General features: G+C 48.3%; 1 protein-coding gene across 2 annotated transcripts in view; it reads right to left on the bottom strand.

Annotated features, from left to right (window-relative positions):
* LOC138261617 (arf-GAP with GTPase, ANK repeat and PH domain-containing protein 3-like) overlaps positions 1-27,312 on the bottom strand; it is a 2,246,054-nt gene that overhangs the window by 154,711 nt on the left and 2,064,031 nt on the right. The gene's annotated exons all lie outside the window — the stretch shown is intronic.

Raw genomic sequence — 27,312 nt, 5'->3', positions numbered from 1 at the left:
ATACACATTTATTTCTTGCTGGACACATGAGTCCACACCGTTGCGCCACTTCGTAAGCGCCGGCGCTGCCTCTGCTTTCCAGTCGGCTGCAATGTCTCTTTTGGCTACCAGACAGGCCACCTCCAAAAAAGTCCCATCAGCTCTACTTGACCCCACTCCATCCATGACCCCCCAGTAGAAGCATCAAAGGGGCTATTTCCACCTAACCTGCAGGACCGAAGAGGAGCGAGGACAGAGGACATCCCTGACAGGTCCCCCGGCAAATGGGGAAAGGGTCTGACACCACCCCGTTTACTTGCACCTGCACCATAAGGGTTAGAGTAAAGGAGTTTCACAAGGCTGCAAAATTTAGGACCAAACCCATTGCCCAACAGCACTTGATCCAGGTAAGTCCAGTCCACTGTGTCGGAGGCCTTTTCAAAATCTAGCAGAAGGAGTGCCAAAGGAGGGGTTAAAAGGCCCTGGTGGGCCAGCGGCACATGTAAGCGCTGAATACAATGCCTGGTACTTCTCGCCGGCATAAAGCCGCACTGATATGATTGTATCAGCGTGGGAAAAACCCTCTTCAGCCTGGAGGCAAGGATCGTGGATAGTATCTTAACCTCCGAGTTGAGAAGCGAAATGGGACGATAAGCAGAGCATTGTGGAGATGGGGGGGTTAGTCTTGGGAATCACCACAATGGTGGCCTGGTCTATACCCGGGGGAAAGCCACCCGTCCCTTCTGCCTCCTCAAACATAGCGAACAGGTTGGGGGCTAGGATGTCATTACACTTGCTGTAAAGTTCTTCCGGGAAACCGTCCGGGCCCTGAGTCTTACCCGCAGCCAGCACCAAGATGGCATCCCGGACCTCCTCAAGACCCACGGGCCCATTGAGGTTCTGCCTTTCCATCAACAAGAGCCTAGAAAGAGATATCTCTCCCAACAAGAGAGTGTCCCTCTCCGCCTGCGGTCTGGGCCGCTTCTCGTAGAGTCTCGCATAATAAGTGGCAAAGCTCTGTGCGATTTCACAGGGCATCTTGGAGACGACCCCAGACTCATCAACCACCTCGGGGATAACCCTATTATCCAACGGCTGGGATGCCAACCAGTGCAGGAGCTTTCCAACCTTGTCCCCCTAGCCGTACATGCGGGCCGCTGAAGCCCTCAACATATATTTTGCCGTTTCAAGAACAGAGTGTCTAATCTCTTCTCTACCTAGAGTTAACTGCGTTGTTACGGACGCGTGCGTGGAGACAGCAAGACAACTCTCAAGTCTTACTGCCCTGGCTTTGAGCTCCGACACTTTGAAATTACATGCGTGCTCACGCAGGAAATGCTTAGCCTGCCCCCTGAGGGTGGCCTTGCAGGCAGCCCCAGGCATACCAGGCGACTGCACAGACCCCAGGTTGTGGTCAAAGTATTGGGTTAGCTGGTCCCTCATGGCCTGGGTAAATTCCCTGTCCTGCAGACACCAAACATTCAGCCGCCACACCGGGCGTCGAGTGGGGTTCGTGTCACCCAGGCGGATCAGCAATGGCGCGTGATCCGAAACCCCCATGTGGCAATATCTCTGCCCCCGTTACTCTGGAGACGTCCAGCGTCGACATAAATAGGAGATCGATTCTAGCATGAGTGTGGTGCACCGCTGACGTTTGAGTATACTGCTGGGTTCGAGGGTGCCATACACGCCACACGTCACAGAGACCAAGGCTCTCTGCCCATCAGCTTAAACCAGATGCCCGGTAGGAACGACTTAAGGACGGAAGACCGGAGATATCTACTGCTGGGTTCATGACGGAGTTGAAGTCCCCACCCAGCAGGGTCAGGCTAGGAGGGAGCCCCGACAACACGTCCCAGAGAGAATGCAAAAAGCGCTCAAATGCACCAGGAGGACCATAAGCGCTCAGGATATTGATCTGCTGCCCCCTGAGCGTGCCTGACACCACCACGTAACGCCCCTGAGGATCCAACTGGGTAGTGGTTATCACAACGGGCAGAGAGCGATGTAGTAGAACAGCCACCCCCCTGGAGCCCCTAGAGAAACCTGCGTGGTAGACCCTGTTGTAACCCCCTCGCATGGGGCAATGAATGCTAAGTAAGTGGGTCTCCTTGAGGAGAACCACGGAGGATGCGCTTCTGATGAGGGCACTAAAGACCGCGGACCGCTTAATTTTATATAGGAGCCCATTAACATTCCATGAAAACTTCTGCGTCAGGGGATAGTGCGCTTGAAGAAAACTAGTAAGGGCATATATAGCGTGCCAGCCCTGGGGCCCGGATGTGACCACTGAAAGGAAGAAAGAACAAAAGAACCACAACCCAACCACAGTGAAACATAGAACTGCTGTGAAGTTAGTAACTCCCCACACCCCAACCGCCCCCCACCCCATACTTCCACCCCTGAAGCATCTGTCACCCAGGAACCCAACCAAAACAAAGAACACAGAAAGTCTGTCATTGGTGTGGAGTGGTGGACCCCTCCATTCAGTCGGAAATATGCATTATAGCCACTTCTCCTTCACCCGCGCCCAGTGTCAGTCAGGAAGAACTCATCCCTGGGTGTCACCAACGGAAGGAAGTCTGAACTTAATGCCCTTCAGGAGAGCAAGGGAGTTGGCTGGGGTGATCCTCGTCTCCTCCGGGGTGCCCAAGGGGGCCACCGCGGCAGGACAGGGCAGACCCCCGTTCGCAAGCCCCCTGCTGGCAGGCTGCCCGGACCACTTTGTTTCCTACTGCGGGACCGGGTACATCTACGCCCCCATGCTACTGGGGGCTCACTCTGGTGGGGCCCGCAGAGCCCCCCCCGGGTCGAGGGGGGACCCCTCCGGGGCATCCCGTTGTCTTCATTCAGCCAGTCCCACGCCGCCTCAGGCGAGTCAAAGAAAAGGACTTCCCGTCCATAAGGACCTTAAGACGGGCGGGGAAGAGGAGCATATAAATTAACTGCATTGCCCTGAGCTTTTGCTTAACTGTTTCATATGTGTGGCGCTTGGTCTGCTCCTCCTGGGTGTAGTCTCGGAATACTAAGATCCTGTGATTAACCCAACGGAGATCCAGACATGCCCTAGCTTCTATAAGGATGCTGTTGCGATCTTTGAAAATTCATGAATCTGGCGATCATGGGCCCCCCAGGCGGAGGTCTGGGAGCATGCGCCCTGTGGTCCCGCTCAATCGCAAACCAGGGGGAGAGATGCTGCTCCGGTACCCAGGACCTGATTCAGCTCTCAAAAAACTCAATCGCCCGGCTCGCCTCCGCTCCCTCCAGGAAGCCAACGAAGAGTAGGTTATTGGGCCTTGAGCGGTTCTCTGCATCTTCAGCCCGGCGGTGCAACTCGCCCGTGCGGGTCATCAGCTGGGCGACTTTAGTTTTGAGTTCTGCAAGGTCATCCTCCGCCTGAGAGACCCGATCCTTGACATCCGTTATGCGGCCCACTGCTGTCCGCAGATCCTGCTGCAAAAGAACCAAGTCCTCACGTACTTCGCAGATCTTCATCTCAACTGCCAACTGTGAGGACTGGATGGCCTGGAGGCTCACGCTCACCCCCTCCGTGGCGGAGCCCCCCCAGTGCCAGATTGCTCACTTCCTGGGGGGGCGCCTGTGTGGTGAACTGATCAATAGGCGGCTGGGACCCCAGAGGCTGTTAACCAGCCCTGTCCTTCACCATGTCATCTTGCCAGGCCGGGGCGTACCGACGTCTCTTCCGGCGCAGCGTTCACTCCGCCCCGAATCTCCTCGCCAACCCTCAAGTGGCGCCGCACTGCCGGGACGGGAAGCTCGAGGGACCTCACCACCTCAGGCCCCACCGAACACCTGCTGCACTCCTTGCCCTCTGACCTAGGGTCTTCATTTCCGGGAGGGCCCACCAGGCCTCACAGGTCCTCACTGCATTCCAATCATGGAGGCGCCAGCCTCTTCCTCACCTCTTCACCCGGGCAAACATGTGCCTGTTGAAATAGCCCACTGCTGCCGCTTCTGCACCTGGATGCACCAGGATCGCTGCTTCTCAGCCGCTGGCTGCCTGCTGGTAGTCATTTGGTTACCACCCTGCAGACGTTGCTCTCCCACGCGGTGCAGGGGCCACTCACCACTTTACCGCTGATGCATTTGGCCGGGGGGAGGGGCCCACAACACCTCCTTGCCACCTGGGGTCACGGCCCGAAAGACCATTGCCGGGCCCAAGCACTCCGGGCCACCAGCCCTATCTTAGTTCGCTCCTGGGGGGGGGAGGGCGGACCACACCCCAGGGTCCGAGTCTAGCTGCGGCTGTGACTTACCACCAGAACAGCGGCCACGACCATAGGCCGGGGCTCGCCCACCCAGGCCGCGCGGACTCCCCCGCAGCACCGATCTCCTGACCGCCCAGGGCCCCACCCGAACGGCCACCGCTGCTCCTCGACACTTCCGGCCCTGATCTCCTCACGACCCCTCATGCGGAGGAGGCCCCCCTCCAGGCCGGGATCTGGCCGCGTCCCAGCCCCCAGAGGGCCGCCCCAGCCTCGACCAACGGCCGGCGCCAGCCCCCTAGGCGGCACGGCCGACTACACCGCCCTGTGACTTCTCCGCTCCTCCACTGCACCAGCAGGCCCGTGCCACCCCTGTAGGCTCTTCCTCCGGCCTCACGACTGGGCGGGGGACAAATTGGGCGTGGGATTGTTGGGGCTACAATCGGCGGATGACGGAGGGGTCCGGAGCACTCTTAAGAGTGCGACAGCCATCTTGTCGCCCAAAGTCATGCCCCCGAATATTTTATTTTGAAAGCAAAGAATCATCACTCTTGCTTACAAGCTTTTGCAAAGATTTGCACCTAATCAGATAGCATTCTGGGAGCATTATACTTAACCTCATATTGTGAAACATTTCAAACGAGTCCATACATATTTTGTCTTTTACTGAAACCACTGTCAGTAGTGCAGTGTAACCTTAAAACGTTTAGTTACAGTGCTCACCCAAATAATGAAGGCTTTTCATTAATGAACCATAAATACAAGTTCAAACAGCATTAACTTATGGACACACATCTTACCTCAACTGCAGACAGTTCCCTTCTTTGTAAACAGGCAGCCAAAGGATTTGTGCAGCAGGGCATTGGGCCTTCTTGTCCCAAGGACAAAATGAACATGAAAAGTTGGTGCCCTTGACCCTAAACAATACATCCTGGGCATCAGGTGATAGGAATTCCATATCCCTGCTTTGAGAGAAACTTTCATGATAGGCATTTCTGTTAAGACAGCCTGCTGAATATGTTCACGCTTTGATTTGATTATAAACGCTTGGCACCTCTGCTTAAGACAGCACAACCCTTCCTGATTCCCTTCATCCTCAGTGTCCATGTACTGATTTAAAGATCAGTAGATTGTATAGCTTCCACCCCCTCAGATTAATATTCGTCTTCACTGACAAAAAGCTTCAATGTGTTCAAGGTCAGGCTCCTCTTCATAGTCATCACACTTGTGTCCTGAAGATAAGTCAAGTAAGGTCTTTGTAAGAGGCTGTGAATGTGTTGTACAGACCAGTAAGGACTGCAATGGCATAGCTGAATCGCCAAAGGTGAATACACCACTGACACAGCTGCTGCTGGCAAAGCAAAGGCTGAAGTGCCTTGTTAGCTCTATCACTGACAGCTGCAAATCTGCCATACTAAAAATATGTGGTGCTAGAACTGCTGGTTGAATTAATTAGTTTGCTAGGAGGAACCAACATACACTGCCAGGGGCTGCTCTCACAAACATGCTAGAATATGATGGAGGTGGTGCCCACACTACAACCTAGATTATGATGTTTAAAATGGTGCTTATTCTTTATCTAACGCATATTGAGGGTCTATTGTGATGTTCTATATTGTGCAATGTTTCCTATCCCAGTTACGTATACATAAAATCAATAAAAGTTGTGAATATAAAAATAACATTTAGACAGTGGTCATGATGTGCTTATCAACAAAGGTGCTGCTGATGGTGACAAAGTTATAACAGTTATAACAGTTATAACATGGCTGACAGTCATCGTTAATGTTATTTTTGACTGAAGCTTTCTCATTAACTGGGGATTTACCAGTTGCTCTCTCATTGTTGGTGTGGAAGGAACAGTGTCATAACAGATGATATCTTGTCCCTGGTCGGCCACAGTCTTGTTAATTCTGGTACAGTTGTTGACAGTTTAGGCACTATTGAGGACTTTACAGAGGCAATTTTCTACTTTTTGTGAGGTAACCCAGGACTGATGGCACTAATATCTTAAGTTTTTTTGCCCTTCCACATCTCAGATGAAAAGGCTTTGCAGTTGTCATTTCAGGCTATGACTGTGATAGTCATTAAAGGCATTTGCTGTGAGGGTCATACATGCACAATTTCCTCTTGTCATAGGTGTTACCCATGTAAAGCTGAGATGTAGCTTCAGAAATCCATTTAGAGTTGGGGAAAAACATGAAAAAATCAAATGGATACCCAGCTCCAGACAATTCCATAGTATTGAACGTGTGGTAGAAAATCTGGTAGTTGGAAGCTTCTGTCAGGGGAATGGCTGGGGTTGTTGCTCTCTTATTGTCTGAGGTTTGGCCTTTTCTCAATGTTATTGAGTGTAAGTTACACTGCTTTACTAACACTGGTTACCTAACCTGATGACAAGCAATGATTCAAGTAGGTGATTCTATGAAAAATCCAGTGCTGGAGAAAAGAAATACTACTTGTGTATATCCAACACAGTAATTAAAGTGTCCCCAAAGATTATAGCTGCATAGAATCTGGGAATATACATCTAACAGCGATTGTGACATGCATGGATTCCGGGCTTCACTACAAACATAGCTAAAAGAAGACCATGCCGAGTATGGATCACTAATACATGCTCTCAATGTCCTACTTTTAGAAAAGACTTAAACAGGTTTTCAGGTGTTTAAACTACCCCTAATTCTCGAAGGCTGAAAGGAGCCTAACGCTGCCAACAAGGCAAAACCATAAACAGAGTAGCATCAATTGTACCTAAGTTGCAATACACTGATGACTGGACATCAAGATGAGTGACTGCTGTTATACTTTTGTGCTGAAAGCAGATTGCCATTTACACAAGACATCTTTGTTCTCTTGGAATAACCTGAACTAAACAAAAGCAATTTGTCAGGCTTATTCCCCCTCAGGTGCCAGGCCTTTTTTTGGGGCTATTTGTGGCAGTTCACACTTAGGCCCTCATAACTTTTTGTTCACATAAGCTACCCACCCAAATGTATGTCCTTTTTTCCCCAACATCCTATGGATTCTAGAGGTACCCAGAGTTTGCGGGTTCCTCTGGAGGAGACCAAGAAATTAACCAAAATACAGCAAAAATGTCATTATTTAAAACAAAAATGGAGAAAGGGCTGCAGAAGAAGGCTTGTGTTTTTTTCTCTGAAAATGGCATCAACAGAGGGTTTGTGGTGCTAAAATCACCATCTTCCCAGCTTTCAGGAACAGGCAGACCTGAATCAGAAAACCACATTTTTGCATTTTACTGGGACGTACCCCATTTTTACAAATTTTTGTGCTTTCAGCCTCCTTCCTGTTAGTAACAGAAATGGGTGTGAAACCAATGCTGGATCCCGGACAGCTAAACATTTCTGAAAAGTAGACAAAATTCTGAATTCAGCAAGGGGTCATTTGTGTAGACACTTCAAGGTTTCCCTAAAGAAAAAAACAGCTAAAAGAATATTGAAACTGAGGTGAAAAAAACAGCCATCTTTCTCCACGTTTTACTCTGTAACTTTTTCCTGCAATGTCAGATTTTCGAAAGCATTATACCATTACGTCTGCTAAAGTCTTCTGGTTGGGGGGATATATAGGGCTTGTAGGTTCATCAAGAACTCTAGGTACCCAGAGCCAATAAAGGAGCTGCACCTTGCAATGGGTTTTTATTGTATACCGGGTGTACAGCAATTCATTTGTTGAAATATAAAGAGTGAAAAATATATATCAAGGAAACATTTGTATTTCCAAAATAGGCACAAGATATGGTGTTGAGAAGCAGTGGTTATTTGCACATCTCTGAATTCTGGGGTCCTCATACTAGCATGTGAATTACAGGGCATTTCTCCAATAGACGTCTTTTTGACACAGTGGGCCTGATTCTAACTTTGGAGGACGGTGTTAAACCGTCCCAAAAGTGGCGGATATACCACCTACCGTATTACGAGTTCCATAGGATATAATGGACTCGTAATACGGTAGGTGGTATATCCGCCACTTTTGGGACGGTTTAACACCGTCCTCCAAAGTTAGAATCAGGCCCAGTGTCTTACATTTGGAAGGAGAAAATGTACAGAAAGACAAGACATAACACTTGTTCTGCTATTCTGTGTTCCCCCAAGTCTCCCGATAAAAATGGTACCTCACTTGTGTGGGTAGGCCTAATGCCCGCGACAGGAAATGCCACAAAACTCTATGTGGACACATCAAAATTATCAAACACAAAACTACCTGTTTTTGCGGGGTGCACCTTTTTGGTCCTGGGCTCAGCAGCCATCTAGGGAAACCTACATTTTTCCCACATTTCTGTGTGGAATCACTGCACTGGCACAAATTTCCTACCACCCAATGTTTCCCTCAGTCTCCTGGTAAAAATGATACCTCACTTGTGTAGGTGGGCCAAGTGCCTGTGACAGGGAAAAGCCAAAAACATGTTGAAAATGAGGGGGAAGCAAAGGGGGTCCAAAAGGGCAGTTTGAAAAAATACGTTTTTAGGCTAACAAGTGGAGCAGAATTTTTATCGGTATAGATGCAACAATGCTGGGTGGTAGGAATTTTCTGGATTCCTGCAGATTCCGGTAGACTCAATCACAAAAATGTGGGGAAAATTTGTGATTTCCAGCAAATTTGGAGGTTTGCAGGGCATTGTGGGTAAGAAATGGTGCCGGGTGCATGTGAAGCACACCACCCTGGACTCACCCAGATTTTTTGTTTTTAGATGTGTCTAGGTATCGTAGATCTTTCTATAGTGCAGCGTCCAAAGTGCAGCCCTCACCATTCCAAGTGGACGATTTTGAGAGTTAGACAAGCTCTCATGGCCCAAATGTAAAACCAAAACCCAAAATAATCAAATGTCCTCTTGCTGGCCGGGGGATAAGATGTTTTACTGTGCAGGGGAAGAGCTGAAAGACTGTTACCCCCTTCAGTAGGGGTGGGAGCATAACCATGCCCATACTGGTTGAGCCACCACCCCACTTTTTTTGTTAATTCCCTGGCATCTAGTAGGCTTTCTGCCCCCCTGGGGAGTGGATCAGGGGTAACTGCCCCATCTGCCCACCAGTGTGCAGAACAACTTTGTCCCCATTTATTTGGGGTGGGGGTATGGCCATACCCCAATTCTCTGTTTTTGAAAAAAAAAATCTTCCCTGGTGGTCTTTCATTGGGGGCAGATGGGCCTTACAAAAATCGGCCGTTCTGCCCCCAAAGGGGCCAGAAATGGCCAACAGTAATGTGTTCCCATGGGGAGGCACCGTTGCCCAAGGGGCTGCCCCCCCAAACAACACACACACCCATCCCTGGTGCGTAAGTTGTTTCTGCCCCCCCCGGGGGCAGATCGGCCTAATAGAAATAGGCCTATGTGCCTCCAAGGGGGGCAAAAATAGCCTAAAATAAATTTTCCCCCCAGGGGAACGACCCTTGCCTAAGGGGTTGCTCCCTTTGCGTGAAATTGTCGCAAAAAATAAATATCCCTGTGTCTAGTGGTTTCTGCTCCCCTTGGGGGCAGATCGGCCTAAGAAAAATAGGCCGATCTTCCCCCAAGGGGGTAGAAATGGCCTAAAATATAATTGCCCTCCTAGGGGAGCAACCCTTGCCTAAGGAGTTGTTCCCTTGTGTGAAACTGACCTAAAAAAATATCCCTGGTGTCTAGTGGTTTGGGGGCAGATTGGCCTAATAAAAAAAGGGCGAATTGCCCCCAAGGGGGGCAGAAATGGCCTAAAGATATTTTTTCCCTCAGGGGAGCGACCCTTACATAAGGCTTCGCTCCCCACGTGTAAAAAAGTTTTAAAAAATAAAAATAAAAAGATCCCTTTTGTCTAGAGGTTTCTGCCCCCGGGGGCAGATCAGCCTAATTACAATAGGCTGATCTGGCCCCAGGTGGGGCAGAAATGGCCTTAAAATAATATGCCCCCCGGGGAACGACCCTTGCCCAAGGGGTCGCTCCCCTCATGTCAATAACAACAACAAAAAAACTCCCTGGTGTCTAGTAGTCATTTCTGCAGCCCAATCACTTCACGATTGGGCTGCAGAAATGCTCAGAGAGACATTAAAGGAAAGGCCATTTCCTTTCCTTTGATGCCTCTCCCACCCCCAGCCCGTGATCAGAAGATAAACGTCACGGGGGGCTGTAAGGGGAAGCGGTTCTCCTTCCAACCCTGCCCATGGGAGGGAGGTGCAAGGCCCTCTGGGGAAGCGCTGGCACTTCCCCCGGGGCCCATTCCTGGAGAAGGTGGTTACGTCCCTGGCCGTAACCACCTCATCCAGGGCACCCGATGGGTTAAGAACAGTAAGATGGTTTAATTAGGATGATTGTTTTGGGAAGATAACCGGTCTAGATTTTCTTTTCTGTGTGACTTGGCTACAAGCATGTTTCATTAGAAGGCATCAAGAGATACTCTTTGGCCCACAACTCCCTCATGGTCTCAATGGTATCCTTAGATGAATGCTGAAGCATGACCCAAGATAAAACTATTCAGGGAATTATGAGCTACACAATTTGCAACGATTTTAGAGTTTCTGGCAGGAAATTATTTCTTAGCATGGGATATAGCAATTTTATTTTTTTACTAACTTTTTAAAACTCAGAACCATCCCTCTGCAAGGCTTGTTGGACTGTTTTTTAAATGACATGGCATATTTACATTTCTTTGTGAACTAAGCATTTTTGTGAATTATTATAATACAAATGCAAGATTTTAACAGCTGACATATTTTAAACTACGGATATCAATATGTTATTATGAAGTGTTACATTATCATCGGGGCATGTCATGTGAGCCACAGTTGGACCTAGGTTTTTAATGTGGAGTGGATCAGAGACCAAACCTTATCTTTGCCCAACCCTTCTCTGTGATGAGTAGTAAAATTACTGACATTCCAGATATACCAAGATTTCTATTTCAGAGAAAATGAACACAGGTAGCCATATCTAACTGAAAAGTTGCAAAGGTTATGTATTTAGTTAATGGAGTAATATATTGCTATTGCATTATATGCCATTTTCATGCTTTAAATAGCCAAACCAATACAGAATACCCTAATGCAAAAGCCTTGTAATTACAGTATTACAATGCTAACAAACTGAACTACCAAACAACTCACTATAAAGTTTGTGGTTATACATCGTATCTCAATTTCAGTTTTATTTAGTTAATGAACTGGAACTCCGAGGAGGTCCACATTCAAACATAATAAGAAATAACATGCAGAAAATAGACATAAAATTCCAATATAAAACAAGAATGAAACACTACATGCTCTAAAAATAAATTACATTCACTAAACCCCCCCTCTCTGAGTTAGGAATCCATAGTCCTTCACATACAGTACTAAATGTAAATAAAGTGCATCCAATTAATAAAATGACTTCTATACAAGGAGACCTTGAACTAAACCCCAATCACTCTTCACATTTTTTCCTCTAGGGCAGATCATATCATACAAGCAATCAGACACCAGGTAGAAACCACTCTTAATTACATTCCCAAGTAGATAATATTTTGGCTACCATAAAAACCGATAAAAGCCTATATCTAAAATTCAAAAGGGAAGTATAAAAATACAAAACTGCAGACCTTCTGCCCCTCAAACAACATACAAAATAAAGATATTAATATGCTCTATAACCCCTCCTCCTTAAAACCTCATTAAAAATTGTATAGAGTGCCTTTAACCTGCTGAGATAGAATACGTTCCTCTTGTACTCACTAATACGTATAGCTCAATAAAACTTTTAAAAAGACTTAAAAAATGTAAAAATCATGTGGCAAAATAATTCATTCGGAGGGTTATACAAAATTTCCAATGCCTCTCTGGCAGAAAGAATATTAAAATTCAGATAGAGGGGCTTCAACCATTTTTAACTAAATATTGCTAAAACTGGGCAGACAAACACAACATGCTTGAGGTTCTGCACCCCCAATAGGCATAGATCACAAATGTTCGACGATCCATCCCAGTTGGCGGTAAGTTCTCATAGTGGCACTCTATCTAATTTGAACAAAATATAAAAAGTCTCACCCCATGTGGGAGATTCCAGGCAAGGCAAGTCTGAGAATGTTTACAAATGGCTGATTTGGTCAATATCATGAGTCTCCTCCTTAAAAAAACCTGGACTCCAGATCTAGAGAAGAACCTTTGGACCATGTCACTTCTTTCAAAGTTTTTTTTAAGAGCGATAGGCGGTAACAATAGAATCCAATTGGGGTCAAGGTCAAGCAGTTGCACAGCAAGATTACAGTTTCTAAAGAACATTGGCCCTCATTACAACCCTGGCGGTCGGTGATAAAGCACCAACAGGCTGGCAGTAAAAAAAAAAATTGAATCATGATCACAGCGGAAACCGGCCAGACAGACAGCCACTTTAACACACCGACCGCCACGGCAGTAGCAACAAGTACAGCAGCGGTAACTGCCAACAGCCAGGCGGAAGACAATGTTCCGCCCACAGTAATATGACACACCTCTCCGCCACCTTTTCCGGGGCGGTACCAACGACATCAAAAGCACAGCAGAAACAGTACACAGAAGGCAAAGGACTCACCTCTGGAGACTCAAGGAAGAACCACGACGCCATGGAGCCCGAGTTGCACATCTTCCCCATACCTCTTCATTCATTATGAACATCAACACTGGCGAAGACGACCACGTGAGTACTGCCGCCTAGCACACAAGGAAGGGGGGAGGAAAAAGAGAGTGACACACACACACAACACCCCCACCCCCAAACCCATACACATAAACAGATGCACAAACATGACATATTCCCCCGTACCCCTCAGGAATAATGCAAGGACAAAAAGAATTGATTAAAGTGAGTCTAATAAGATAACTAAGCAGAAATACATGCTTCAAAATCAAAACAGTATATACATATATATTCAAATGGAGAGACACTGCCCAGTCCTCAATGTCCGTGGGCCACAGGGCCACATCACATAGGCCAAGGCCCCACCTCACTCCTGCAACAACACGCAGAGAACACTACAGGGGCATCAGGTTGAAAATACACAGGCACCTCAGGGAGATGGGAATGGGGGGGCACCTCAGCCGGAAGATGGTACAACACCACTGGTCCTGGAGGAGGCCACATGCCCTGTGCGATGTCTTGGGGAGTGTAAGGCCACAGTCTCAAAAGTGGGTGGTTTGCTCACTGCTTGGTCCTGGGGAGTGCAAGGCCACAGTCTCTCAAGTGGGTGGTTTGCCCACTGCTTGGTCCTGGGGAGCACAAAGCCACAGTTTCTCAAGTGGGTGGTTTGCCCACTGCTTGGTCCTGGGAAGTGCAAGGCCACAGTCTCTCAAGTGGGTGGTTTGTCCACTGCTTGGTCCTGGGGAGTGCAAGGCCACAGTCCCTCAAGTGGGTGGTTTGCCCACTGCTTGGTCTTGGGGAGTGCAAAGCCACAGTCTCTCAAGTGGGTGGTTTGCCCACTGGTTCTGGAGGGGGCCTTTTGCCCAGTGTGCTTCATCCTGGTAGGCAGGGGGGGGTGAGTGTATGGCTTCTTCCACTGGTTCTGGAGGGGGCCTTGTGCCCAGTGTGCTTCATCCTGGCAAGGAGGGGGTGAGTGGATGGCGTCTTCCACTGGTTCTGGAGGGGGCCTAGTGTCTAGTGTGCTTCACCATGGCAAGGAAGGGGTGAGTGGATGGTTTCCTCCACTGGTTCTGGAGGGGGCATTGTGCCCAGTGAGCGTCATCCTGCCAAGGAGGGGGTGAGTGGATGGCTTCTCCACTGGTTCTGGAGGGGGCCTTGTGCTCAGTGTGCTTCATCCTGGTAGGCAGGGGGGGGTGAGTGGATGGCTTCTTCCACTGGTTCTGGAGAGGGCCTTGTGCCCAGTGTGCTTCATCCTGGCAAGGGGAGGGTGAGTGGATGGCTTCTTCCCCTGGTTCTGGAGGGGATCTTGTGCCCAGTGTGCTTCATCCTGGCAAGGAAGGGGTGAGTGGACGGCTTCTTCCACTCGTTCTGGAAGGGGCCTTGTGCCCAGTGTGCTTCATCCTGGCAAGGAGGGGGTGAGTGGATGGCTTCTCCACTGGTTATGGAGGGGGCCTTATGCCCTGTGATGCTGCACTTGGGGAGTGCAAGGTCACAGTCTCTCACCTGGGTGTCACACCTACAGGATTTGTAGGGTCCAGAACGCACTACAGCCCATGGAGGCAGGACTACACACTGGCGGTGACGGCTGCTCAGTAGTGGCAGTGCTGGTGTCAGGGATGCCAGTTGTAGGTGGAGGCTCCAGCCCTTCCCCTGCAGCCTCGGACGGCTGCCCACTGGGGCTGCTGCTACTGGTGGCGGTGCTAGTGGCGGTGCAGGCAGTGGTGGGGGGAGGCTCCAGCCCTTCCCCTACAGCCTCGGATGGCTGAACTGCCAGGGTTGGTGGTGGGGACTCAGAATCAGTCCCAGCACCAGGCCTCCAGTCCTTCCTGCCTGCAGGTGCAGGCCCCTTGCCCTTCCCTTTTGCAGCTGGTGGTGTCTCCTTGCCCTTCTCCTAGGTAGCTGGTGGTGCCTCCTTGCCCTTCCCCTTGACAGCTGGTGGTGCCTCCTTGCCCTTCCCCTTGGCAGCTGGTGGTGCCTCCTTGCCCTTCCCTTTGGCAGCTGGTGCAGGCACACTTTCAGTGCTCATGGTTGGTTCCCTGGAGCCTCTCCCACCGGCAGTAGCTGCCGACACTACTGTGACCGTGGACTGGGTGGCTGAGGTGCTCACCTGGGTACTGTCCACCCTGGCCAGACGTGAAGGACGAGGAGGGGCTTGGGGGGGTAGGGAAGAGGTCAACGGTGGAGAGGAAAAGCTTCTTAGGGACACCGGGGTGGGAAGAGGGAGAAGGCTTGGGAGTGGGGGAAGAGGAAGTGGTTGTAGGAGGTGTCTGTCTGCTGTGTTTGGGTGCAGGCGCATGGGCTGGATGCTGTTGTGAGGTGGATGGCTGTTGGGAGTCTGAGTGCTTCTGTTTGTGTACTTTGGGAGGAGGGGGCACCTACAGAGTGGGAGAGGACACAGGGGACGTGTGCATGGAAGTGGGGGTGGTGACTGCCAGTGAGGGGTGTGTAGTGATAGACGTGATGGTGATGGAGGTAGTGGATGAGGATGTAGTACATGCAGGTGTGAGTGGAGACGCTACTGGGAGGGTGGTGGACGAGGAGGAGGAGGGGGACACAGTGGAGGCAGTTGAGGTTGGTATGTCTGCATCTGGATGGTGTTTGTGTGAGTGCCTGTGGAATGTTGTGTGGTGCTTGTGTATGCCTGAGCCACTCCTGTGTGTTGTCTTGGGTGCATGCTGGTCTGAATGTGTGTTTGGGATAGGCTGGAGATGAGGGGAATGGGACAGGGTAGAGGAAGTTGGAGGGGGGAGGCTAGAAACAGGGACAATGGCTGCCATCAGGGAGGAGGCCAGAGCCTGGACTGATCTCTGTTGGGCCGCCATGCCAGAGTGAATGCCCTCCAGGAATGTATTTGTTTGTTGCAAATTGGCTGCCAGCCCCTGGATGGCATTCACTATAGGTGACTGCCCAACAGAGATGGATCTCAAGAGGTCAATAGCCTCCTCACTCAGGGTAGCAGGGCTAACTGGGGCAGGGCCTGAGGTGGCTGGGGTGAAGGAGATGCCCACCCTCCTGGGTGGGCGGGCACAGGAAACACGCTGAGGGGCTGCTGGGAGGGCGGTACTGGTACGGGGGTGGCGGCTCTACCTGTAGTTGGGGTGGGCACAAAGGTGTCCACCACCACCAGGGAGCTTCCATCAGAGGAGGTATCACTGTCAGAACTGTCCCCTCCAGTCTCCGCTGTGGTGCTCCCCTCGCCATCCATCCCACTGGTGCCCTCACCGTCGGTGGATTCAGCCCCTTGGTCTGTGTGGGATGCAGCTCCCTCCGTCGCTGGTGCCTCTGCTCCTCCACCAGATGATGCTAATGCACAGAAGGACAGGGTGACAAAACAGAAAGGGGGGATAGACAAAGGATACACTTGGTCAATTACAGCAACAACACCACCATTGCCGTACATGACAAACACACACACAGGGAACAGCCTTACGCACTAGGCAAAGCACTACCAGTCACAATGCTAGTCACCAGGCCATGGACAGGAATACCTAACGCTAATAGCAGCATACCTGACACCCAGAGACCCCTGCCCAGTAGTGGATGCCTACTAGCTTTGTAGGAGGTGGTATTCATCAGCCCCTGCCCAACATGGGACCTACCCTGCAATGTCCGGCCTGGCCTTGGGGAACCCACAGGCCCACATCCCCCACCCAGAGACCACCCCACCACGCGCAAGTAGTATATTGGGAAACTGTACCCAGCCCCTTGTGGCTGCTGTGATACCCTCAAGCGATCATCTAGCTCAAGATAGGCCACTGCCAGTATGCGGGCCATCAGGGGAGACAGGGTTCGACAGGCACCCCTTCCTCGTTGGGAGGCCATCCCCAGCTGGGCCTCCGCCGCCTTCCTTGCCCAGCGTCTCAGGTCCTCCCACTGTTTGCGACAGTGGGTGCTCTGACTGCCGTAGACCCTCACGGCCCCACGTCCTTGGCGATGGCACGCCATATACTCTTTTTCTGATGGGTGCTGACCTGCAGGAAAAGAACCATAGAAGAAAGGTATCAGCCATACCGTCCGGCCTGTTACACTCATGGCCCAGCAGAGCCCTCACATCCCCTTACGCACAGATATGGCCAAACATACATGCAGCACGCTGTCCAGAACCCTTCCACCAACCCCACCCCCCCCACACGAGCATTCCATGCATTCATGCCCCTTGGATCGTGCTCACAGTGTACTCACCTGTTGGTCTGGAGGCCCATACCAACATTCGGTACTGGGGTAGAACCCATCCACCAGTCTCTCCAACTCTGCAGCGGTGAAGGCAGGAGCCCTTTCCCCAGTCACACGAGCCATGGTCGGTTCCAGACACAGGTCACAGCAGCACTTGCAGTGTAGGTCCTCTCATGTTGAAGGTCAGGTAGCAAGTGAGTGAACAGATAGAAAATGGCAGTGACGTCCGCGGCGTTGCGTATTGTCACCGCCAGCGTACATCACTATTGGCCACTGTATCCCATAGGACCCAATGTGAACCAATGAGGAGTTGCACGGCGGTACTCGACTGCCTCCCGCAACGGTGCACAACATCAGCGGCATTACCTCATTTCCACATGTCCATCCACACAGGACAGGCGGATGCCATTTCTGGGGGTGGCGGGCACGGGGGAGCAAGCCATAGCACCTAACTGCGTCACAGTACACCTAGGCACCATTTGGGACTATCCAACAATATACTGTTACAGCAGTGGTCTCCAAACGTTTTAATGCCGCGCCCCCCAGTTGAAAAATAGAAATTAATTATTTTATAAAGATGGCAATGTTTAAATATGTCTAGACCTATTTAAACATTGCAGTTAAGTACTGTTACCTTTTTAGAAATGCAATAAAAATTAAATAATATGCGTCTGCTTAAAACAAAGGCCTGTTATCTTTATAATGCTTTTTTTGGCCAGAGTCTGGCGCCCCCCCTGGGATCACTTGAGGCCTCCCTAGGGGGGCCCGCCCCCCAGTTTGAAGACCTCTGTGTTACAGTCACAACATGCAATGCAGTGTACTGTTTGGAACTGTGGAATACTGACCAGCTGCTCACCGTTTTGCCCCCTAGATTACAACCACTGCGCATGAATAGGAGATGGAGACATCCCCCTGTGTGCAGACCCCTGGTGGACTTGGCAACAATGGAGGACAGGCACATTATCCTCACCTATAGACTGGACAGGGCCACAATCACAGAGCTGTGTGCCCAATTGGAGCCAGACCTGAGATCTGCTATCCGTCACCTTACTGGAATCCCACCTCTTGTGCAAGTCCTAGCTGTGCTCCATTTCTTGGCAACTGGCTCCTTCCAAGTGACAGTGGGCTTGGCAGCAGGAATGTCTCAGCCAATGTTCTCAATAGTGCTGACCCAATAAACAACCTTGCTTCAGACCATTTTTTGTAGAAAATTCAGAGAACAGGCCCTGCTCTCCCCCTAGAAGAACTTTGCACTCGGTGGAAGAGTGCAAAGCGATGACCAGGCATAACAAATGTGGTGGAACGCCCAAATCATGTTGTTTCTTCCATAAGATCTTCCTGTCTACCCTATCAAAAGCCTTTGAGAAATCTATAGAACCAGCACATACAACTCCCACCCTGAGCTGAACATATTTTTCATTAATCGCATTATCCTCAACCCAAGAAGTTAAATGTGTTAATATGCTTTTCGCAAAATCTTAACAGTTGCGTCAAGCAACGCAATTTTACCATAATTTATGGGGAGGGTTGTGTCTCCCTTTTTATAGAGGGGGACTATGACACTCCCTGTCCAGGACTCTGGGATTTTACCTTGTAGATAGGACGTGTGAAATACCAGGTGGAGGGTTCTTGCCTAGAGCTGAGGTTCTTGTTTAATTACTGCCATTGGAACCTCATCAGGGCCCATAGCTCCAGATGCCCACATTGACCTTATAAATCCCTCGATCTCAATAACAGAGGGGGGACCAAAGCAATTCATTTCCGCTATATTACTTAAGCTCAGATCCACTTCCCATGGTTCTATATCCTGATTTTCAGCGTAAAGGCAAAGTATATATTCCCTTTAATCTGCTTCGGCTATCGGGCAGTGGAGGATTTATGGTTTCCGCACCCTTGAGATATAATAGACCAAAATTTATGAGAATTTTGGGACACAGCGGCTTCCCTCAATGTAACCCACTTCTGATCCTCCTCCTTCTTCTTTATACTTCTCTTCATATGTGCTCTTCTTCATTTTAAGAGGGATATTTTCCCACTACTATCCCTAAACTCCCCATCAAATCTTCTCCTTACCAATTTATTGATTTCTCTATTCAACAGTAAGACCAATAACTTTACTTTCTTTTGAGGGGGCTTTGTACACTTGGGCTGATCACTTTGAGTGATATATCCCATGAGTTTGGTGAAATAGTTTAGCGGGTTTCCACTCCAGTCACAGATAGATCTCACTGAGCATTCAAGCAATTCTTTAACATATGCTATTTTAGCCGGGGTACAATAAATTCTACCCGTTTTTCCATTATGACTAATGTCCTTGATCTTCAAATTCCATGAATCAGTTGAGGATAACTGAATTTTCAAAGATAAGTTAAGGATCTTATGATCACTGCCCTGTGTATCAGTAATTATCATGTCCTCCACCAGTTGGACGATAGCATAAGAGGCCAACATATAATCAATAATGGAATTGCTTTGTAAAGATTTGTGGGTGCAGGCTGCAGGCGAATCAGAACAAAAACGCCCATTTAGAATGATACAACAAAGGTTCCTCAGCCCTTTCAATAAGATCCACCCCCTTTTATCTGTCCTTTTTCTAAGGGGAAATAGAATGGAAGCGATGTTAAACGCAGTCTCCCTCTCTAAATCACCAAAGGTGGAAAGAGATAGGTTAGAGATCTCACAATTGAAATCCCCCATAATCAATACCTCAACTGCAAACTTCTGTGAATTTAAGCTGATGGCAAAAATACGGTCAAACATATGTAATAAAGCTATATCATATTCCTTATCTGGAGGGATATAGGCATTTACTATTAGTAAGGAAATGTTCCTACCGTTCTCCAACCTTGGAAACACTCTCAGAATCTGGAAAAAATTTGAAGAGACTGAAAAAATAACAATTTCCCATATATAGTTGTCACTTAGCAATGCTCCCTTTTGCGTGCCCTTTCGGGGAAGACTGGGCCTTTGTGAAGAGAACCGAGTACCCGAGATAAGGGAAATCCAATACCCTCCAGGTATCTTGGATGCAAATTAAGTCAGCCTTCCATGGCCGGAGCATATCTAATTTTTCCAGGTGGTTCCCCAATCCTGCAGCATTCCAAGAGACCACTGTAAAACTGAGGTTAATGACTGGGATATACCGTCTTTACCTTCGCCCAAGTGCTATTTAGAGTTCCCGCCAACCAACTCCAGTTTTCCTGATTGGAGCCTGAATAAAGAAGGGGAGGCGTCTTCCATACATTTCACCACTCTTTCTCCATGGGACAGGGAAACTTTCACTTTATCCAAAGCAGAGTGAGTTCCAGCACTTGGTGGCAAGGAGTATTGATCATAAGAGGGTCAGGGGTAGGCTGCTGATAATTAAATAAAATTTCTTCTCTCCATACTGGCACCACATCTATGCCTCTATGATGTAATTGCTCACAATTATCTAAGATCAAATTTACAACAGCTATAGAGGTAAACCAGACTTTCAACATTATCTCATCTCCCCTCAGATCGAGAGATACATGGGCAATGTCCCTGCTATCAATTAATTTTAGCTCCTCAATGTCTGCAAAACAAGAAATTAAAAGAGAACGATTTAAGGCTAAATTCTGATCAAATAGAGCAGAAAACTCTAAACATTCCAGAGTCACCATATGCCCTTTTTCAACTTCCTTCCTACTGGTGACTTCCCCACCTTCATTAAAATCAGAGGCTAGATTCAATGACCCTGCATTTACAATCCCATTATATAATGGAGGAGCACATGGATTTAAATCTGACACAACCTTCAATAAATCTGGTGAACTGTTATATTGCAAACCCCACCGAGGGGTCAAGTCTTATTCTCCCCTGGGGAGCAACGATCCCACGGTTCTCATGTCCTTGGGCTTCTCCTTCCTCTGGGCCAGATCATAATCTTCCCAATGCGAGGAAGGCCCATTGGAGCCCATATTCTCAAACTTGACCTTTATTGGGATATTTTTTTTAATGTGCAGTTTGCCCTTTTATTTCCCTTTTTCTAGCCAACTCTCTTCTCTGTATCCTCCTTTACGGCCGAGCTCCCATTATGTTCTGCGATGATGAGGAAGGAGGTATTTTGGGCAGAAAAATGGCAAAGGGGCCATGCACTGTTTAACTCTTTTTTCCCATGTGCGGAATCAGACATGGCTTGCACCATATTACTCGTGGATAGAGGACAAGAGAAGAGCTTTACCAAGGAATAAACAACACTTTCTTGCATCAAGGGATCCTGTGAATTTGAAACTTTTATCACTACCTGGGGCAAGCCCACCTGAGTTCCCTGATTAGAAAAAAAGGCTGATCGCAAGGGATTAGAAGTGCCCGAGAGACCATGTGGGGCAGACCTGTGCTAGAAGCGTGGAGAAGTGTGGCTCAATGGTTAGAGCGGCAGACCCTGATGCAGAAATGTGTCCCGGGACCAGGGTTCAATTCCCGCCTCGGCGGGGCTTGGGCTCAATTTCCTCAGACCTGATAATTCTCACATCGGTGCCTAATCTAATTCATGGATCCCACTCTGTAACTCTGGGCAATAGCTTGCTTAATCTCCACAACGGCCCCAACAGCACTGGGATGCCTGGCTTCACCTTGGAGGTTGCCCAGGAGTGGGCACCTCACAGGGAAAAAGCCAGGAGGGGTTCCACAGCAGTATGCGTACAGCGCCTTGAGACCCTAATGGGTGAGTAGGGTGCTATACAAGTATGAAGTTTACAGAGCCTTGGCCTTCCAAATTTAGAGATCCAACCTTTGCAGCCATAAGTGTTTTCTCATCCATACCTAATTTGACATTCTTTTGATCTAGAAGGACTTTCAATATAGATGATAATATGTCTTGGGTATGATCAGAATTATTTGAAGATTTTTCTATGAGTGTCAGGATTAAAGATAAAATTCTCTCAAGGCATTTAAAGGACTCTGAAAATATAGTGTATTGATCTGGAGGGCCACTCTGTAGATTCTCAGCGCACCCCAGATCTGGCGTCAAGGAAGGCATTACTGGGGAGAGAGAAGACTCAATGGGGGTTCTACTAAACAACCTTAAACTAGAGAGACTGATTTTAGATTTACCCACCAAAGGCGTAGTAAGAAAACAATCGGAGAGATTCCTTTCAGTAACAACGCCATTCACATCCACGTCAATATCTGGGAGGGTAAAATTCCCTCCTCTGGGGGTGCCAGCCTCATTCTCTAAGGAAGCAGTGTTATTCACAGAAACCCCTGCCAGAAAACCCATGTTCTCTCCCCGGGTGTCGATATAGTTAACTGATGGTCCATTTACTTCACTGATGACCAGATCTTTAGATGGCTCCTTTTGAACAAACGGCAGGATGGTATTGATGCCTTTTAAGCTTAAATGATGAACGCCCTTATTTCTTAGGGAGTTAGACTTGGTCTTTTGGCATGCCCAACTGAGGAAAGTCCTGCTCCTTCAAAAGCGCTTAGCGGTCATCCTTACGGTGGGAAGTTCCCACACCCTTAATAAGTACCAGTACTAGCACGTAAAATGAGAGAGCACCGGGAAAGCACTCACTGGAATCTGAGAATGCAATGTGGTAGAGGAGTCATTTTTTTCTGGGAAGGCAGACAGGCCCCAATCGCAGAGACTCCCAAACTGTGGCTACAGCTATAACTGCGGCTACCCCTCTGCAAGACCGGATGCATGCTACGCACCTTTTTCCTCATCTTGCGGCACTCACAACTTTTCAAACTACCCCTAGATACCCCTCCTTCTGGCTACCCCCTGCCTCCTGAAGACCTGCACACCTGACCAAGCGGGGGGAGGGGCGGGGGGAGGGCCAGGCAGGAAGAATAAGTAGATAGTAAATATGTAGGAGAGGGGAGGGGGCGTCTCGCAGCTTACTTGTTCTGCCCCTGACACGGACCTAGATTCCTTGCATCCACGCTTGCTTCCTTTGCCACTGCTGTCCGGGTCCAGGTCCAGGGAAGCAAGAGAAAACAGCCACAGATAGGCCTCGGGCCTCAGAGATGCCCCTGGTACACAGCGCACCCAGTGCACCTGGTGCCGAGCACCCAGCGCCCTCCTCGCCCAAGCAGCTAGAGAAGCCCTTACCCGCAAAGTAGGCCTCGACCTCAGGAGTCCACGCACTGAGCATTGAACCGGGCGATGAGCAGGGCGTTGGGCAGGGCACTGAGCCGAGCACCAGAGCGCCCCCCGGAAAAGTCCCACAGACTATGTCCTCAGGAGTGGCCTCAGAAGCGCAGGCCGGAGCACATAACCTGCAGCATTGAGCCAAGTCAAGCGCTGTATCTCAATTTACTGCAGAAACAGTAAGAAAAGAGGTGAATGTTTAGGAATTATTGGAAACACCGAAGAGTAGGGTGAGTTCTTGAATTAAACGAATAGTTCCAAAGTGAAGCTGTCTTTGTGCATAGAAGGACTAACTTTGGGACTTACAGATAAAGTGAGCGTTTGCTTCTAAGTCCTCTTTACCCTTCTGAGATGACAAGCTAATCTATTATAGATGATGGTTTCTTAATTGAACAGCTTTGTAAGCCAAGCAATTAAATTTACAGCTATGTTTTGCTTCGATGTTTAGACACCGTGGGTCTTGGAGTGCTCATGAGTAGTGATCTCAAACTGTATATCCCTGAAATGGATACCACTTTCAGTGGGGCAAATGAAGATTGTGGCAATCCTGCTAAACAGGTGTTTTCAAAATCAAGCAGTGAGATGACAAGTGCCTGTGGGGCAGTTCTAATGTGGGGGGTCAAGAGTAAATGCTTTATCTTTCTAAGCTGGTGGCTTTTTATGTCTAGCAAGAGGGAGGTATTGAGCGTGCAACCCAATAATTTTATTGACTGAAAGATGGGGGGAGAGAAAACATTTATATTTATTAACTCAGTATATGCCAGGTTCATAAAACATAGGCTCTGCACAGATATTTTTTGGGGATATTCAAGTTTAAGTAAAAGTCCAGCTGTGTGAAACAGGGAGTCCCCATGAGAAACTGCCCTACCCCCATCTCGTTCTCCCTAAGAGAAACTATCTGCGACTACCAGTCAGTATAAGGAATCGCCAATTTAAACCTCTGCTTGACTGATGGGCCACTAAATGTTTGTGCAGAACTTAGCTCTATTGACAAGGAAGAATGACCTGCTATTGGGCTCCAGCTACAGTTACAGGGGATTCTCAATGAAGCTCGTCATTTACACAGATGATCATATTTTTGCAAAAGATTATCAATGTATTTAAGTATATTAGTAAGCCTTTTACAGTATTTTCTGTTTACAATATTAATCTTGTAACAATGTCAATTTTAGGATGGAACAATCAGATACAGATAATACTAAACCAGTTTAAGCATTTAGGACTAATAATAATGGGAAGGTCGATACAGGGAGTGAGCACAGGCTCACAACACAAAATACATGCAGCAGCAGCAATAAAGAAACGCCAAGCCAAATACTTATATTTATGTAAAAGAGTTATTTATTTTACTGCTACCAACACAAAGGCGAATAGGACATTCACAAACAGCTTCCAGGGTCCCCAGAGGTCAGGGCGCTTGTGTTTCTTTAGACTACTCCCCGAGTCTCGCTCCTTCCTCACTCTAGCGATAGGGGTTATTCCCGAAACCAGTCTTACCCGCACCTGCAGGATCAGAGTGACCGGATTCCCTGAGCAGACCCATGCTGGAGCTGCTGCTGGTTTCTGTAAATTCTAAACATGCAGCTCAAAAGGGCTGCACTTGGTGGTCCTCACGTTTCTCACACATGGTCATGCAACCGAAGTGACTGGAGGTTCTTTGTGGATCCACCAAGCTGGGTAAGTTCTATTTGGTCCCTCCTACGGCAAGTGGGGAGGGATGGAGATGGGCTGGAGGAGGAAGAAGTAGTGCACAGGTCTCAATGCTGGTCCTCTGTCACGTTGCAGGTTTGTAGGTGTTCTCATCATTGCCTTTCTACTCCAGTGGAGATCCTGACATGGTCACACTTCTTGCTTGGTCCCCATGGGCCGCCTCTAGCATGGGGGTCACAGTCGCTCCACTGCACAAAGTCTCCTGCCCGATCAGCACATTAGTTGTCCTCGCAGTGGCACTTCCTGTCATGTGGGGTCCCCGGCTAAGCAATGCACGTGGGCTGCGGCCCACTCAGAACAGCAATCTTTACAAGGCGACCCCTTCCTGGAATAGGAGATTGCCGGCTTCCAAACGCACACTGGCTATGGCACTCGCAGGGCAACGATCTCTTCACAGCGGTCCCTCCTGGCCTGTGGTGGTCACGGGCTCCTCAATGAACACAGGTGATGACTCGATCTGCACAGTGAGACTCATGACTCACTTACATTGGCTCTTATCTGGTATATGAGGGTTGCCAACCATCTCTGCACACAAGTAAGGGCCCAATCATTTCATCAGCCATCCCTTCAAACCTGGCTGAGGGAATCCACTCAAGAGGATTACCCACTGGACCTTTGCCCCCCTACAACACTATCCTTTTTCTTCAGGAACACTTGTTTTTTCATGCAGATAAGCGCTGATGGTCCATGGCGGAGGGTTTTGGATTTCCTGGGTGATTTTCCTTACCCAGCTGGGAGACTAGCAGGCCTTGACCTTCAGTCCTTGTGTCAAGCAGAAGTCTTGCAGAGCTTCTCCTCCTCACACAGCCTGACTGCTGATTGACAGTTGATAATTTTGTGGGTCTCAAGCTGTTTCCCTTCTTATAGTTCTTTTTCAGACACCAAATGTTATATAGAGTCTGAATCTATGATGTTTATGTAGGAGGTCTGATTCCTTTTGAAGTTCCCAACCCTTGCCTTCTCTTCCTCCAGGAAGCAGTCTGTCACAGCATGAGTGTCTCCAAAACTGATGGCCCCACAACAAAGGCCATGGAAGTGACTAAAAGTTCACACTTAGATGTCAGCCACAATGATATGTGTATCAAAAGGTTAACCCACCGCCTCAGCCCTACTTTATAACTGTCTTATCAACCCAATCTCTTTCCCGAGAAGCCCCTTCTTTTCGACCTCTCTCACACAGCTTACACGAATGCAGCAAAATACAAACCCGTCTGGGGGATGATTTCCTCTACCTTCACTCTTCATGTTTCACCATGCAGCACTGGGTCTCGCAAAATGGAACCCAGAGTCAGACATATATTTTACAGCCTGCAGGCACACAATCATACCAGCGCATGCATATAACATACATGCACTGCACAGCACTACGCTCTTCATGTATTGTACCATTTACAGACACACATACACCCAGTGCATGTAAACAACACACATGCACTACACAGTACTGCATTATACCTGTACTGTACCATTCACATGCACACATACATCCAGCACATGTACACCACACATGTAATGCACAGCACTACATACCAAACTGATGTAGACCAAGGCTGAGTAGAACTTTTGATGAATGAGCAGAGCCTGTAGGCCTCAGTCCAGTGTCACAGGTAAAAAGGACCTCTTCACTACTACTGATTGTTACACAGTATGCTGTTACCATGGAGCTCTTGCTGCATAACTCCTGGCAAAGAAAGTAGCCTTTTACCTTTTACTATATTTTACATAGCCTTTTACTATGAGGTTAGCACTTTGGATGACGCTCCTGGTCCAACAAGACCGCAATCTGTGAGACAGGCCTATGTCATGGCAAAGCATGCATGATTCATGTTTGCCTAAGACAACACAAATCATTTGAGATCCACAGAGATCAGTATAGTTGGGGCACTCAGGGCAGGGTGCACGTCCTTTACAAATATCTTTTCAAGGCTATTCACAATAAACAACTAAAGAGAATAGGGAGCGAAGTAGCTAAGGGAAATGTATAAAGAGTTAATGTGCCTTGAAATGATTGTGTTATAATAAAACTATTTGTATTAATTTAATCCCAACAGATGTTCTGAAGATGTTTTTGTTATGGTTAAGTCAATACTTAATAATTTTTTAGGGGAAAGAAAATTCTAGAATATAGTTGAAAATATGTGAGGAACTAAATTAAGAGAGAAGCTGGGCATTCTCTAACTTGAAACTACTACTGGGCAGCAACACTAATTAGTCTATACTAATACGTAAAAACAATATTAGGGCAATTTATACATTTGGCTCCCGTAAACTGAGGAACTGTGTGATTAGATTCACCAGCCCCATATCATTTAAGATATAAGATGTTAAGATGCACAAAGAAGACTGCATGAGAAATATTTCAGCACAACCTTATTTCTGAGATGTTTTTAACAATCCATTATGGAATAATACTACGTTTACAATATTTAGTTTTCAGTGGGTACAGGAAGCCAAAACAATTTCAGTCTCCAAAGATATTCTGGAGGAGTGTAAGCTTCACATATGGGAATATCTTTTATCAAAAATTATTG

This window comes from Pleurodeles waltl, chromosome 10 (assembly GCF_031143425.1).
Source record: "Pleurodeles waltl isolate 20211129_DDA chromosome 10, aPleWal1.hap1.20221129, whole genome shotgun sequence".
Taxonomy (NCBI): domain Eukaryota; kingdom Metazoa; phylum Chordata; class Amphibia; order Caudata; family Salamandridae; genus Pleurodeles; species Pleurodeles waltl.
This window is presented reverse-complemented; position numbering and strand designations above follow the sequence as displayed.